This window comes from Arvicola amphibius, chromosome 6 (assembly GCF_903992535.2).
Source record: "Arvicola amphibius chromosome 6, mArvAmp1.2, whole genome shotgun sequence".
Lineage (NCBI taxonomy): Eukaryota > Metazoa > Chordata > Mammalia > Rodentia > Cricetidae > Arvicola > Arvicola amphibius.
The window spans coordinates 87,406,202-87,424,036 of record NC_052052.2 but is presented as its reverse complement, the minus strand read 5'-3'; the positions used below and the strand labels follow the sequence as shown (position 1 = coordinate 87,424,036).

General features: G+C 37.5%; 1 protein-coding gene across 2 annotated transcripts in view; it reads left to right on the top strand.

Moving 5' to 3' along the window:
* Positions 1-17,835, top strand: part of Zeb1 (zinc finger E-box binding homeobox 1) — a 176,545-nt gene that overhangs the window by 39,004 nt on the left and 119,706 nt on the right. Inside the window, exons 2-3 of one of the 2 annotated variants that reach the window (XM_038333108.1) lie at positions 6,577-6,735; positions 13,677-13,812. The exons of the other annotated variant lie outside the window; for it this stretch is intronic. The gene's annotated coding sequence lies outside the window, so the exon portion shown is untranslated. The remainder of the gene's footprint in view (positions 1-6,576; positions 6,736-13,676; positions 13,813-17,835) is intronic. 2 annotated transcript variants of the gene reach the window in all.

The window sequence follows — 17,835 nt, the reverse complement described above, 5'->3', positions numbered from 1 at the left end:
AGGTAGAGAAGAAACCTTACATAGTATTAATTTTTTAAATTGTGTAATTTCTTCTTTTAAATCCAAAGTAAGAACAATTGAAACTCACTTGACCTTCTTATGAGCAGTACGGTTTCCTTTATGGCAGTACTCTTGCCCCTCAGACCTGCTTCTGTCTTGTGTGGTGTTGTTTTAGCTCAGAGTAACAGACTGATCCTTGGCACAGGATGCTTACCGTACTGGGCTTTGTATAATACAGATTCCTGTAATGTAGGGTCATTCTGCTTCCCCTGAAGCATATTGACTACTGGAAGAGCACCTCTTCAACAGATGGCAGACCCTGTTACAAACCCTAGTACCACTAGCAAATGATGGATGGATGGATGGATGGATGGATGAATATGAATGGCTGATAGAGTGTAATACCTACAATGTGTGCTTTCTATCCAATGACTCAGTCATAAAAGCAACCACATGTGCGATGGAGGAGCCATTTTATTGCTCTCTCTCGCTCCTTTGCTCCCTCCTTCCCTCAATAGTATTTGGTTTTCCCCTAGGTCCCTGGGCCATCTTGTCTCCAGTCTCTGGTCATCTGCAGTCTGTTATGGGTTCCGTCTCGCAGAGTGGGTCTTAGGTCAAATCAGATATTAGTTGGTTGCTCCGACAAGCTTTGTGTCACACTTGCCCTAGCATGTCTTGCAAGGACACCATTGTCATTTCAAGGGTTTGGGTTTGGGTTGCTGTTTATGTTTCTCTTTCACTAGAGTACAGAATACCTCCCTGTACCAAAGACACTAAGACATGGGTGAAGGCTCTATGTAGCTACCAGCTCAATTTCTGTTCAATGAGTTGTGTAGGTGTTGTCTTCAGCAGTGGGGCCTTACTGTCAGTTTATGGAGAGAAACCTATAGTCTTGGCAGCAGCCTGGGTTGTTTGGGGATTCCTATGGGACCTTTTGACTAACAACTCAATTAGATGTAACCCAGGCCTGGTACTGGAAGGTTTGTTTGGTGACAAGAGATGGCCTGTTGGGGTTCTGTATTCCCCCATTATTTGGTGATTGTCTTCACATATGTAAACATAAGCATTTTTAGCTTTAAACTAGTTTGCCATTATTTTCTAGCTATTCTGTGTATTAAACTGTTTTGCCTTTTATTCTCAGTAACAGGACCTTTAACATGTGTGTTAAAAAGGTACTTTGGGAGCTGTCTGCTTTGTCCCACAAATGAGCACTTTTAAATCTGAGGACTGTTTCACATGTCCCCACTTGCAAGCCTTTGCTCAAGCTCCTCTCCGTCTTTAATGCCACAGCTTAGTTCTTTGCTACTCTGAAGTCTCTGTGACTACTACTAAAGCCACATTGACAGTCTACCGTTTCCTTTTTCCTGAATGTGCCAGCACAAAGTAGGAAGTTGCCAGAAAAATAAGAAAGCCTTCAAAGTTTGTCATCTTTGTTACCTGTTTTCTTTCTATAGTCAGTTGATAAGTTTTAATTATACTTTGGATTCTCATTTCTTACTACTGTCAGAATGAGAGTCTATCCAAACACCAGCTGACATAATCTCCCTTAGTACCTCACTAGGTGTTCACGCTGAGAGTGAAGAGAGCATCCTTTCAGGTTAGCAGACACCCAGTGTGTAATGATGCTGAAATATCTACAGTTCCTCCACACTTCTGTTTTATGCCACCCTGTCTTCTTTGACTTCAAAGTAGTTTTCCTGCATGTAAAAGTGTTAGTTGTCTTAATGCCTACCAAAGATCTTGGTGACGTCTTTCCTGTTGTCCCTAACTAAAGCTCTTCCTTATGTCTTTCTTGGTTAATACTGCTAACAAAAATCTCTTCTCTATTCCTCTGGTTCATATTGCTTGTTGAATTGAAATAAGCTTTCTGTAGTACCTAAAAACATGGTACTCTAAAATTTTGAGATTCTAGGAGGACATGTATTATGCCCATTCCCTTAACTCTTAGCAGAGCTTACCATGTATAGTAAGTGTTCAAATACGGATGCTTGTTTATTTGTAGAAGTTTTGCATAAAATATTTTGCTATTCTCTACCCAAGAAGGGATTAAATAAGTATTTTTTTAATTCTTTATTGATTCAGTATCCCCTTATTTCTGTTTTCATGTGCTCCTGAGCAGTGGGCACACTGGGGAATAACTGTAGGCTTCTGGATTGGTCGCATGTGCTTTGGAGAAGGAAGTTAGGTTGTTACTGAACTTTCAAAACTCCAGTTTTGCCAGGTGTGGTGGTTCATGCCTGTAATCCCAATACTTAGAAGGCTGAGGCAAGAGGATTACAGTGAATTCTAGGCCCACATGGGTGTATAGAGAGTGTTCCCAGCCAGCCTTGTCTAGACTGAAACCCTTTCTCAAAACAACAACAAAACCCACCAGATTTTAAAAGGAAACTTCTGCTTCTTACTGTCGATGATAATATGGTATTGGTAATAAGCAGTATGTTGCATATATATTTGTGATCTTTCTATTTAATCTAGTTCTAACATTGAACTAATTCTGTTGAGCTATACACACATAGCATATACCAATATAGACCTTAGACACCAGACATATAAAACACTGAGATTGTGACTTTGTAATAGAATATAAGTAAAATGCCTTATGTACATGTGGTTTGGTATCATATGATAATCTTTTGTCTTTTAAAATAATAGATACCAAAATGTTGCATGTCCTGTGGGTTTTTGTAGCCATTGCTGGTGTAGAGGCTGACTATGGTGAGTGTGGCGTGTATGACAGCAGTGACTGGTTCAGCACTGCTCTCTGCTCACAGGTGGTTTAGTGATTTTAGATGTTGCCTTTTGAGACACACGAGACAGAAACATGCTGCACTTTACAGAAACGCCTGAGTTAGTGCAGTGAGTGGCAGTTGAACTAGTGGCAGCTCTTCTATTACAACTAAGTCTAAACCAGGGCTTCTCAAGCTCCTTACACTCAAGCTCTTTTGCACTCGAGACATGTTTGTGTGACCCCAGGCTAATCAGCATATAAAATAGGCATACAATTCACAGACTGGTACTCACGAATACATTTGCAACAGTTCTTTGATGTACTTGTAATTTTTCCTTTATTAATAAAAGATGAAGGCAAATATGTATATTAAAAAGATAGATGTACTTGTTTATTTTTTCCTACAAATTAAATTCTGATTGAAAACTTGATGCTGCAGGACAAAGAATATGTTCATTGTTTTTCAGAGTTGATTGATGGTTTGGTTTTGTAATTATCAATGATGAGCCTGCCATTCATGTCAGTACCTAATGCAGAATGGCTAAGGCAAGTGTAAGAGAACTTCAGAAAATACTGGGAATTCTGTTCTAATCCCAAGCCTGAAAACTCATCAGCAACACAAATAGTAATTTAAAAATTAAACACTCTTAACATAATGAATTCCAAAGGTAGGTAATTTTGATACATGGAGAGGGATGGTAGTAGGAGAATATTTAAAAGTCTTTATTTTTGGTAATTAAACCACCATGCTCGGTAAGAGCAGAAAACTGTGTGAGCAGTAGCAGCACTGCTGTCTGTACTGTAGACTGGAGTCTGAGCTGAACTGGGTCAGGCAGTGTGGAGGGCCTTACAAGCACGGCACGTGCAGTGGAAAGTGCAGGCACTGTAGGTTCAGAGCTGCAGTGCCATTGTGAGATGCAGCACAGGCGAGTGCTGCCTTTGTTACTGTTTGATTTCAGATTAAATTGTGATTGTTGAGCATTCAGAAACTTCTTATTGTTGCTAATTTTTGCAATTCCGACATTCAGTTATCTGCCCCATTTGGAGTCACAATTCCAGGATCCAGTGTTTAAAGAATTTCTTATATCTGAACAGTAAAGTCTAAAGACCGTCTCTTGTTGCCCAGGTGCATATATAAAGTACAAATATGTACATTATATTGAGAGATTTTATGTCACCTGAAATAGTGAGATCTTTGTTTTTCCAATGCTTTACGTGTGTAAAATTTAGATATACATGCACACACATGATAAAATAGGGTACCAAGAATGAAAAAGAAATGGATGTGAAGCCATGGAAATTTTAGGGACTTCCATTTCATGTCTTTTTTTCTCTAACTTTATGGATTATATAATTTTCATTTTCTAAGGCTTATGGGCCATCTGAAAATGTAATACTAGTATGGATGTTAAAATGTTGAAATTTCTAATATTCCTTCCTATGGTATCTTTTTCTTAATTGCAGTAAATGTAGCATGTATTGTTCTTAGGAGTCCTAATTTGTTAACTATGTGACTTTGGCCTAACAATGGCAGGTTTCTGGGTTTGTTTCTTTATAAAATGAAGAGATGGTGTCAAACTTTAAAACTGTTGTACGTGTATTAGAAATGTTCAACTACATACAAGCACATGCATGTATAAGCTAGTCTATTTCACCTGCTGAAGTAGGAAGTCCTTGTGCTAACAGTAGCCATGTGTTTCTGATCTTGTTCATCTCAGAGAGACTTTCCAGTTCTGTGTCTTGTATTAAAAGTGAACTTACAGCCATGATGATTGTGATCATAAGAGTGAGTGAATGTGCTTAGAGCTGCTTCTCTCGTTGAAAAGCAGTACTTTGAGTGAGTGGCAGGGGTGGCTTCATGTGCTTTCATTTCTTTTGACTAAGGAATTTCTCTTGATCTTCCAGACTGAGAGCATGAATATTTCCAAAGCCATATTCTGTGTTCAGTCACTGTTTACTTTACAGACTTTATTAAATTAAATAAGAAAATGCAGCTGGTATTTTTCACATCAGAGATGGTTCTCAAATTAGGCTTCTCAAATTGGCTCCGTATGTCATCAGTCTGTTCAGAACATTTACAGTGTGCTGCGTGTGTCCGTGTAAATCCAGTCATTCATGCAACATGCTTCACACACACGTGTTTTAATGTGCTTGTTTCTGTGGTGGATATTCAGTCATTTATGCAACATACTTCACACACACATGTGCCGCACTGAGTTTTATATTATAAACCCCTTAAGAAAATAACCTCTTTTTTTGGTAGGTGCATAGCACCTGAGAAGGAAATTTTTTCCTAATAGTTTGAACCTATTGAGGTTTTTGGGTGGAATGTGCTGTTCTTATGATAGCAAGCTGTTTGGAGGTAAATATTGTTAACTCTATTGAGTTAACAATATTCAGCCGGTGTCTGAAGTTCATTTCTTTTGGTTTGGTTCCAAGTTGATTCAACCTATAGCCTCTCTTACATAATACCTATGTAGTAATTTTGGGTTCTGATACAGGAACATTGGATGAGTGTGTGGATGTATGAATGGCTATGTGGATGGGTGTATGGATGGATGTGTAGATGTATGGATGGCTGTGTGAATCAGTGTTTGAATAGGTGGATGGATATATGAATGGGTGTGTAGATGAGTGGATGACTATGTATTTGGATGGATGGATGGATGGATGGATGGATGGATGGATGGATGGATGGATGGGTGGGTGGGTGGGTGGGTGGATGGATGCGTGAGTGGATGGATGAGTGTGTAGATTGGTGGATAGATGTATGAATGGGTGTGGGGATGGATGGATGGATGGATGGATGGATGGGTGGGTGGATGTATGGGTGGGTGTGTGGTTGGGTGGGTGGATGGTTGGATGTGTGGATAGCTGTATGGATGGCTGTGGGGATGATTTGGTAGATTGTGGCTGTGTGGTTGGATGAGTGGGTGGGTGGGTGGATGGATGGATGGGTGGATGGATGGATGGGTGAAATGATGGATGGGTGGATATGCATCTGTGTGATTATTCATAAAACCTGATATTTGAGGTCTTGTAGCTTTCTAGATATCTGCACTTAATTTTGGATCTACTATAGTTGATATTCAGAAAGTATTTAATCTCATTTTTAATGTTAAAAGTATCAAAACAGATTGTACAACTGAGTAATAATAAAGAACAATAATTATCACAGATCATACATGATAAGCAGACTCTCCAAAAAATAGCTACCAATTAAAAATTAAATGGACAGAGGTATGGAACAGTATATTATAATTGCAAATAGATAACTATATTATTTTTAATAGTAAGATGGTATTTTCAGTCAACCCTATGTCTGCAATGTAACTTTTAATTTCTTTTACAGGTAGTTGATGACTCAGTGTTTGTAAATTGAATGTTACAGTCAGGCTGTTTGCAGACGTAATTAGCTTAGGTGAAGGCAATGTTTGGTGGCATTTAACTTTGTGACTTAATAATTGGGAGGCAGAGGCAGGCGGATCTCTGAGTTCCAGGCCAGCCTGGTCTACAAGAGCTAGTTCCAGGACAGGCTCTAGAAACTACAGGGAAACCCTGTCTCGAAAAACCAAAATAAAAAAAAATAATTCATTGTATCATCAAATAAATACCATCTTTATTATATGTTTGGGATGATTGTGAGGACATTCAAGGGAGAGACTGAAACTTAGTTAAACCCATTCTCTGAAGATATTACAAGTTTCAGTTTGGGGTCATAGCATTTCTTCTCAAATATGATCTCCTAAAAAGAGATAGACCGCATATGCATTTTTTCCAGTTTAGTATCATTGCTCATTATCGGCTGGTGGACATGGGAGCAACTTAATAAAGTTTGGGTAATTTAGTTTTCAGTTTAAATTCTCAACTGAACTGGCAATTGGCCGAAAATTCCCATCTGAAGAAGGAAGCACCCATATGCATTTTGTGATCTGGTTACTGTCTACTTGACGTAGGAAGGCACCATCGAGAATAATGGAGTGACTAGCATCAAAAGGAGAGCAATGGTAAGAATTTTCACTTAACTTATATGTGCAATTGTATATATAAAGCATATATATTTAAAATAATTTTAGAGTGTTTTTATTCTAGGACATAAGGCCATATGTATGATTTTTACATATCTGTAATACTTTTTATAAGATACATGTAGGGAACAATCGTACAAGAGAGTTTATAATGCATTGTTGAAAAAACTAATAAAAATGTGTAAAAATTAATTTATATGATTCATGCAAAGTTTAAGAAGTTTAGTTTTGTAGTTATACTTACCTAATTATCTTTAAAATAACATGTTATAAATATTGCTTGAATGAAGTTAAGTGTTTAAGAATATTTATGCCAAACTGAATTTGTCTCTGCAATTTCTAGGTATCTGTCTCTCAAAGTATACATCATAGAGTTTGTAATTGTCATTGAATAAGAGCTTCTGTTTGCTCTGATATCAAAATATTATAAATAAAGAAAAAAGTTCTGCTATAGAAGTCAGGTATGGTAGTACACACCGATAATCTGAGCAACTCTTGAGACTAAAGCAAGAGAATTGAGAGTTTGAGGTAAACAAACCTCAAAGAGTTTCAGGTAACAAAATTCTGTCCAAAACATTGAAAATTGTTATTTTGTCTTTATATCAAATACTAATTTTACAAAAGGTATTTCTATATCCAAAATAAACCAGATGATCTATTTGTAATACCAAACTTCAGTGATAAAAATCAGACATCTCTGTCCTGTCTTTTAATGTTTGCACTGAAAGAGAAACCCCAGTTTGCGTCATTTTGATGTACTGAAAATGAATGTAAATACATTTTTCTAGAATGTATTTGGTGTCTATGTCATATGGATATCTCCATTCTGTTGGACTCAGAGTTAGCTTTGTCTTTGGGTAGAAGTGACAGTGATGATTTAAAGCCAGCTTTTATCAAAGCTTATGTTACTGCCTCCATGAGCACAGTAGCTTTATGATAACTAGATAATGATTGGCAAAGACCGGCATAGTAATAATGCATGGTTAGTCGGGCAGTGGTGGTGCACCGGCACTCGGGAGGCAGAGGCAGGTGGATCTCTGAGTTTGAGGCCAGCCTGGTCAATAGAGCTAGTGCCAGGAAAGGCTCCAAAGCTACAGAGAAACCCTGTCTTGAAAAAAAAACAATGCATGGTAAGTAAGTTGACTTTTTTGCTGTCAAACTTAGGATTTTTGAGACTGAAGTAATTCAAATAATTTTTCTTAACTAGAGGTGTGAAAATTATATTAATTGAATCTTGCCGTGTTTATAGCCATTTCACAGCTTAATGATGGATATATCAGAATTTCCCCCTGTGACAAGCACCTGCCTCAGCATCTCTCATGCAGTCATTAGATAATGACATGCCCTGAGTGCTCCGGATGACATCTACCCTTAGTCGGTTCCGTGAGGAAGCATGTGTTGCTGTGAGCAGTGAAGCAGTAAAGTTAGGATAAATGAACCATGTGTTTAAAAGTGAGGCAGTGACTTGTTTCTGAACTTTTATTTCATAATCCTACTAATTGAATGTCTTTTACATAAAACGTTGGAATGATTCAGTTCTGACCACGGAGACATATGCTATTATACTTCTATTATAGTTTCTTAAATTCCTTAAGTATTTGCCACAAAAACTTGTGAAAGACTAATTACTAGGTGAGAATTTCATCTGTGGGAGAATTCAGACTAGATTCTTCAGTATTTCAGAAATTATTCATGGAGAACTCAAAATTCTTCATTGATAAAAAGTATATGCAGGCATTTTAAGGTATGATTTTTCATAAGTTTTATCCCTGTTAAAAATGTAAAACTTGTGTTCTTATACAATTAAAGGTTTATGCAACATTAACTTTTAAAAAATAAACATTAGGTCATTGGGATGTCTGACGTTGGCACTTCTGCTATGATGCAGTCTCATTTAAAGGAGACACTAGTAATGTTCCCTGTGCCCTTGTTCCCATCTCTCTAAAGTAGAACAGTACACATCGTACAGAAAATTAGATTATTCTATACATATAAAATGCTTGGAACAGTATTTCACATGTAGAAAGTGTTTATGGTTCCATATGTTATTGTTCATAACAGTAACAATAATGACAGCAAGTCTGCTATCAAAAATGTTTTACCTGGGTTGGGGACATAGCTTAATGGAGAGTGTTTCCCTAACATGCCCAGAGCTCTGGGCTAACTCCCCAGCACCAGAAATTGTCTTCTGCTTGATTCCAAAGTTAAGCCACCTGAAATGATTGCAGAATAAATGAATTTGTGTGATGTGTATGTTGTTATTTACTCCAAAGAATACATCGACCCTAATACATTGACCGTAATCACTGCCAAGACCTGTTAACGTTCTTGCTGTGGAGTAAAATGTTCTCACCCTGTCTATGGCTCCTCCTTAGCTGCAGTTCAGCGGCCACTCTACAAAGACCTCCATAACTACATCTTTAGGACCAAGGTCACTTCAGCATTTAGCCTGTCTCCCGACTGTCCCAGCCACATGAAAGTGGTCCTTCTTCTCATCTAAGAAGGAATAGCAAACACTTATTATTTACCTCATGAAGGATAAACCAAAGTATAGTAAGTTGGTAAATGAAAAGATCATGCTGAATACCTCTGTGAAGACCCCCAATACAGCATCTTTTCACCAGTAGGTCCAATACTATGGATTTGTTACCCTAAAAGGACATAACGGTGCTTGTTATCTTATTGGAAGACAAAGTATTCTCTTAGCACAGTCCTCTGTTACCATGAGATTGATGTTGTCAGGCTTTTTATAAATACATCTTTTAAGTTAATACAGATATATTCAGACTTAAGTGATTTTTTTCCAAGTAATGCATTTTTAAAAAACAATCTCAGGGTAAACACTCTCTTTGAATTGTGTGATTCTGTGGCTTTGAAGCTTACATAATGTAAAGGAGACCATATGTAGTGAATTAACTCAATTGTTTTAAGTATAAACCTTTAAAATTTAAATAAAAATAGGAGCTGGAGAGATGGCTTAGCAGTTAAAAGCACTTGTTGCTCTTTCAGAGGATCCAGGTTCAAGTCTCAGCTCCCTGTGGTAGCTTACAACAAGCTGTAACTCTAGTTCCTGGGTTACATGACTGCTTCTGACCTCTACAGGCACCAAGCACACACATGTGGTACAATACATACATATATACATAAATACATACATACACTCATACATATGTACATACATATATACAAGCAAAACACTCATACATGTAAAATAAATATATCTAAAATTTTTAATACATAAACTACCTAGTTATATTTTATAATATGGTATATCTTTTTGTTTGCAATATAGAAATCTTCCTCTCATTGTAAGATGCTACATGAAACATATTTCAGTATAGTCTCCACCTCTTGATGTTAGTTTCCATATAGTCTGTTAACAAATTTTTACTGGGCATTATGATTTATGTATACTAGTACTTTTTAAAAGAAGAGATGCATTTAAAGGATCTTAAACTTGAATCATGAGCTCTGAAGTCTGTTTTCTGTCCTGCCAAGAATAGAGTATGAGTCTTCTGAGATTATAAGTCCCCTAACACGTTAATTTTCATGTTATTTACAGAATGTATATATTTCTGTCTTAGACACACACACACACACACACACACACACACTGACATCCCAAATTCTCTACATTAATGAAAAGCTATGAAATTACCAATTGTTTTAATTTATAGATTTATTGGTAAACAATTCGTTCCTGAAAAATAGCATGTATTCATACTGTCAAATGAAAGTACATTTTTGGTTTTTACATATATTATTTGAGAGCTTCCCAAATATCCCAATGTGAATCATCTGTTTTCGGTTTATAGCCTTTGGGCCTGTTTGCTGAGAATGAGTGTAGTGTTTCCTTTTCTGTGTTTTTATTAAAATATTAATTATACATAATAGTGAACTTCATTATAGCATTTCATGTATACCGCATACTTTGATCATATTCAACCCAGTTACCCTCTCTTGTCCTGTACCACTCCTGCTGATTCCATTCTTCTCAAATAGTCCCCCTTATACTTCAATGGCTGCATGTGTGTGTGGGGGGTGTGAATGTATGTGCAGGTGTGCGTGTGTGTGTGTGTGTGTGTGTGTGTGTGTGTGTGTGTGCTTGCTTTTAGGACATGGTGATAATTTATTTACAAGAGCTTGATCAACTTCAGTGGGTATATGACTGAACATACCATCCCTTTTTTCCCCAGCAAACATTTAACTGCCGGTGATCCTCAAGGAAGGATGAGACCTTGTGACCTTCTCATTCATGACAGTGTCAGGGAGAGGAAGGGGCTGTGATGGAGAGGAGCAGGAACTTGTGAAGGGCTTGTGTAGCTGATCACAGCTGCTGAAAATTTGGACACGCAGTGCCTAACACATCATTCTACAGCACTATCCCTTCCTGTTGAGGGCTCATACCTTCTTTCTGCCTCCTCCTCCATAGTGTGTCCTGAACTTTGGAGGAGTATTAGATAGATGTTTCATTTGAGGCTGAGTAGATAGCTGGATTAGGTGGTAGTTCTATCTTTAGAGTTTTAGGGAGCCTCTACACTGATTTCCATGGTGTCTGCACTGTCTTCTGCTCCTGTTCATAGTGTGCCAACAGTATTGTCAGAATGCTGTTATTGCTTTTGACCTTAGCCATTCTGACTAGGATGAGGTAGCATCTCAAAAATAGTTTTAATTCACATTTATGTGATGGCTACAGATGTTCAACACTTTTCATAAAGGAGATGTAAAAGTTCTTTAGTAGAATTTTCAGATTGGTTTTTTTTGTTCTATTGATTAGGATTCTTTTGTTCTAATAATAAATTGTTAAAAGTAGCAAAATGTTTTCACCTTGTGCTAAATCTTTATGTCTGCATAGCAACAGTATTCATTACAAACCCTCTGTGTGAAACACTGCAAGACAGTTTTAAGGTCTCCGATAGTGTCAATCAAAAGAATACTTTAGCCTTTTACACATAGTGATGTGTATCATAAAATGTATATGTGTGCATGTTTGTGTGTGTGTGTGTGCGCGCACACACACATATGTATGGTCTTTTCTGATTTACCGAATGATCTCACTAAATTATTTAAATAGTATTCACTACTTCCGAGAAGAGTAGATGGAGACACCATTTGCAGTATCAAATCCAGCTGTAATTTAGTGTTAGCTAAGTCTGGGCTTTGGTAGGTTTAGATCCCTTGGCTATTTGTATGTGTGTACATAATTTGTATACTATATTCACACCATATTTTACATACTGTTTATCATTACTAGTAGTTGGATACTATGCCATTAATAATGTGCATATATGTGTGTATAAATATAAATATATATATTCACACACACAGTAGCTATCATAAATTGGCATGCCTATTGAACTACTATATATTGATATAAGCATAGTTAGAATAATTTTTTTCAGATTAAAACAAACTTCAAGTCAGGCTTGGTGGTACATAGCTATAATCCTAGCACTTAAGGCAGGAAAATTGCTAGCTACATAGTGAGGTTGAAGTCAACCTGGACTACATGACATCCTATCTCCAACAGACAAATTAAAGTAGATGTCCTTTAAGACCATTACATTTTAAATGTCAAGAATTTTGCAAGGGAATTGAATTTTAGAAAATTTTAGAAAATTTCATCCTGCTATGTTGAAGCAGAATCTATCATTAACTCAGTAATTCTGAGTAAGCATGAGTCCTACCATTACCACATTGTGGATCTGGAGCTTGTGTCCTGAGATGAAATGTACTGCTAACTTTCCAGTTTACGCTGAAGACCAGCATCACACTTGGAGAGTGTACAGTCAACTAGTATCCATTGTGAAGAATTGGTTCTTGAATCTGGTGTCCTTGCAGACTTGATTATTTAAATTATGCACAGTCTCTTATCAACAGCTTTGATCAGGTGACTTCTGCATTTCTCATTTTCTACCAAATTGATGAGTCTGAATAGTTGAAAAGCACTTTAAAAAGGCTGTCTGTTTTTAGCAATATTCTGTAAGCTAATGGGAAACAAATAGAGGCTCTGTTACTAAGTTTTATATCTTTAAAAGTGAACAAACTACACATACTCTTAAGACTATATGGAAATCATACTGATTGGATGGCATCTTCTGAGTTCAGTGTGATGTCACAGGTTATTCAGGCAGAATTAGAGCTATAGGTAACTATTTTATCATGGGGCTCATATCCAACTACCCTTAGGTTGCAAAGAAATGCTAAATTATAATTAGGCACATTGTATTCCATCTGTTAATATTCTAATACTTTACAGCTTGTCACATAGTTTAATATGTGCTTGTCCATTCTTTGTCATAATAATATAATGATCATTTCTCATCATTTTGAAACATTTTCTTAACATTTGATATGTGGTTAAGATGTATAGTATTAATATTTGTAATTTTAAAGGACATATTTTCAAAATCAAAACTATATATAAGTTCATTGTATATAAGTTTTGACTTTGCAAGTATTGACTAGTTTGTTAATTTTCTTTCTATTCCTGAAAAGATTTAGTGCTTACTAAATATGCCAATACTATAAATAATCCAAATTAAGAACAGAAAGGGGTCTGTTTCCAGCCCTTGCACTCTAACAGGCTGATTCAGGCATGATTCTGGGCTATATTAGTCCATGTTTATTAAAGTGCAATATAGGACTGTGATCATTTTACAACATAGATTTTCCCCACATTTTTGTTAGTTTTTTTAATTCCCCAGGGATAAGACAGAGCTTAAATTCTCCAAGGTCTAGTGAAGGGCATAATATTTGCATATGTAGTATACAGAATATAATGTTTTAAAGAAAAATGTGCCTTTTAGATTGTCACAATGTGACCTATTCCTTTTTCAGAGCCTTGTTCTGTAATGGACGATGAGCTTGGCCACTGTGGGTTGGCCTCAGGGTGATGTCTCTCTTCTCTCCTCCTCCAGGACATGCTTAAACTCCCACCACAAGAAGACTGTAGAGGTCCCTCCTGCACCAAGAACCATCTGCAGGTCTTTTTCAGTGTTTTTGGAGGTGGCTGAGAGCTTGCTCAGCTTGTGTCAGCCACCTTGTTCTCTGCAGGTAAGCCCTGGGTAGTGCGTGCACACGTGTGGGCCTCAGCTCCTAACACAGGACTGGTTTTGGAATGCTCTGTTGAGTGCCTGAGATGATCAGACCTGGCCTCCCACTCATGGCCAGGATATCACATATCCATCAAGAGTTTTCACTGTATAGGTGGAATATGTCCTAGAGATTATAATTTTTAAATTTTGTTCTATTATTTTTTTCTAATTAGGGCCTGAGGATATAGCTTCTTTGTCAGTAAAGTGCTGAAACACAAGCACAAGGCCAGAATTTATATCCCCAGCATCCAGTGTCAGATACCTAGGTGTGGTAGTCTGTCTAATCCTGGGGAGGTGATGACAAACAGATCTGAACTTTATTGTCCAGCCATCGTGGATACTTGATGAGAGACCCTGTCCCAAAAACAAAATGGAGAGAAACCCAGAATTGACCTTTCTCTGTACTTACATGTACACACACACACGTATATACACACACGTATATACACACACGTATACACACACACACACACGTACACACACATTCACATATACACACGCACGCACACGAACACGTAGAAACCCAGTTAATACTAAAGCTTTTTTTTCCTTCAGTTCAGTCTGCTTCCAAACCAGTTTATAACTGCTAAGTTTAATTCCTCAGCAAGAGTCTTGAATGTTTTGAGATTCTGAAGTGAAGAATTTTGAAATAATCACAGAATTTAGGCACTGTGGTGACACAGTTGAAATTGAGAAAACCAACTATAAAACACTGGTCTCTGATCCCTCCAGAGCCACGTCTTTCCTTTACTCCAGAGGAGCTTGGAACTCTTTGCAGTCAGCTTGGGCTTCAAAGAGCATGGAAACTAAGGCTGCTGTGTGTTTAAGACACAGATGTCTGTGACTTTTATTATGGCAGTTCCCTAATAGGAAGAAATGGTGGAAATCACCTTTTTCCCTCTTAGACTTTTTTTCTTCAGGAGATAGAGAATAAACACACTGACTCCAGGAGGAGAAACTTAAGAGTAGAGAGAGAAATTCATGCTTCAGCTTTCCTTCCAGACTATAGCAGCAGAAAACCTCATGGTTCTCTTGTCGAGCTTTTGATACCTCAAGATGGCTAATCTTAGATGTCATTTAGGTGCCGTTCATTTTCTAAGAAGGACAAGAGGGTGTGTGATGATTTTGAAAATGCTATCTGTGTTAGAGGCAGGTTAGCTCTAGGTAGGTAACTTGTGCTTTCAACAAGAAGGTAACTTCCAGCACAGTAACACTAGCAAGAGAAAAGAGCAGCCCTGAGGAAGAGGAGTGTACCTGTCCACTTCCCTCACCTCTTGCTGCTCCTGGAGACAAGCTACACAGGATGTATCTTGTGGGACACCAGGCTTGGAGAGAATCCTGGTGACTTTGTCAGCCCTACTTCTAAAACATGGCTAATGTCACCCTCTTTCAAACCACTGTCTTCCTGTATCTGCTTAATAAAATGTGTTGAAGGCAAATGGCCCTTGTCCCTGTTGTTTGAATGAGAAAAGGGAGCATTTAGACATCTACAGAGAGACCTTGAGAACCAGTTCACTTTTTAGTATATAAATAGTACAGTGGTCAGAGCTAGTCTCATTGCAGATAATTTAAAAATTAAAAATCCTTAAGAAGTTCTAGATTATGTAACATAGAAGTACCAGGTATTTATAATTTAAAGATTAGATGTAGGTATATTGTTATTTTTTTTTTATTTCTAAGAGCATGCTGAATATTTTGAGCCTTTATAGTGGCATGAAAGAGAGTAGATAAATATAACTCTTTAGCCAGCTGGGAAGAAATTTGGAAATAAAATATAAACCTACTGAAATTGTAAGGTGATGCTTAGAAATGTAGGTTAGTTCTTATTATTAAAGCTTTATTGTGAAATTTTTGTTGTAAAATTATATTTAATCTAATAGTTCCCCCATACATCTTTTGTTTTTAAATGAGTGTTTCGGGACTAGAGAGATAGCTGAACAGTTAAGAGCACTTAACTGCTATTGCACAGAACATGAGTTCAATTCTTAGCACACACAGAAATTCTCATAACCATTTGTAACTCTAGTTTCACGGGATCTAATAATACCTTCTGTAGGCACCAGTGTGCAATCAAAACACTTAAATGTATAAAATAAAAATAAATCATATAAAAAGGAGTGTTCAATGTTTGTAGGAGTGACCTTGTCTCATAATGTTTTTCCTATCTATGTATACATGTACAGCATACCTCTCCCAGCGTGTCACCAAATTTATGTGCAAGAATAGCATTTCTCATGTATTTTTCATGAAGGGCATTATTAAAATGCTTTCATGCTTAACAATTTGTTTTTACAATTCTATCTGGCCTTTAGTTAGCATCATCACCACACCTGGAAGTGAGCTTCTCTATGTGAAGTGGCTACCTAGTTCTGCAGGAGGACTCAATAGATTGAAATAAATGGTCGTCAGATCTGTTAGAGAAGGAATGAAAGAAGGAGCATTATAGCCTGAATTTATGCATAGGCAGGGTGTCGTCTAAGGAGGAAACTATGACCACCACATGCACTTGGAAGCACTGGATCCCGAGGGTGCGGGGGAAGCCTTGTCTGCCCCATGGAACTGCCTGTCAGAGTTGAGCCTTTGAAAATTTTCCTGTAGAGATGAGACCATTACCTCAGGAGGAGTGGACTGCTGAGTAGCCATAGCAGCTTATAGCCATGAGGAATGGTTCAGTTCTATCCTTAGACCACAGGTCGAGCTAGAATCAGAGCAATTTATTACCTTATCACAATGTGGGGGTAAGGAAGCTGCAAAATAATTGTGGTTATGCTTTGCAGTTTATAAAATTTCATCTGACTTTGGGTTCTATCACTTACCACTTTTTAAAATTAAATGTTCAAGTTTATTGTGTTTTTTTCTTTCAAAGTTTTGCCTTTAATTTGGATTTACTTTCAACAGCCAAAGCATTATTTTCATAGGCCATTGACTAAATCCATTTAATAATTATTTGTTAAATATGCATCATGTTTGTAATAGTGCTGAAGCCTAGGATGATGATAGGAGACTTGGAACATAGAATGACACTGTAGCAATACAGATTATTATATGACTAACCAGTTGTGCTAATTGAATAATAGGAACTCTGGGGAAATAAAGTATACACTATAATATCCAAAAGAGTAGGGGCAAAATAGAAGAATTTAACTGAGGTCTTTGTGGGAATGTACAGTTTGAGTAGGTATGGTAAGAACATGGTCAGAAGTCAAGGGCCAGCACCTGTGACATTGGGCACAGAAGAAATACAACATATGTTAGAGAGAGCGAGAAGCTAGCCAGGCTCAGAAACTACAAGCTTGTGTAAGGAGAAAGGAACTGGTGAATAAGGTTTGTGCAGATTGTGAGCTTTGAATCACTCAAGCCTCCACCAGACATCCAGTCACAGCCAGAGTTACTGTCCTTGTTTTGCTGTGGTTTGGGGTTGGTGCTGAGACCTCGCCTGCTAAGCACACCCTCTCTCTCTGAGCTACGCCTCCAGCCAGTTAGTCCTGGTTTTTGGTTGTAAGTATAATTCACTTTGTCAACAAATGGTAGTCATGTAGGTTTATCTTTGTTCATAAACACATGAAATGAAAGGTGAAATTATTGTGCATGCAAATTCACATTCTGTACCCGGGACCCGTGGGTGTGTGTCACAAACTCTGGATCTCTGAAATGGAAGTTTGTCTCTCTCCTTCTAGAGTAAGAGTGTTTCTTGGGGAATGAAGAAATAGGTCAGTGGTTAACAACACTGTTCTTCCGGAGGACCTGGGTCCCTTTCCCACATGCACATGGTAGTTTAGAACTGTTAACTCCATTTCCTGGGAATCAGACTCCCTCTTCTGGCATCCAGTATACACATGGTACACAGACAGTCACGCAAGCAAAATTCTCGTACACAGAAGGAATAAATAAGTCTATAAAAAAACAAGTACTCTTTTTTTTTTGATTTCTCACCAGGTACCATACAGTACTTTAGAAAAAATTCTGTCTAGTGTAACCACCC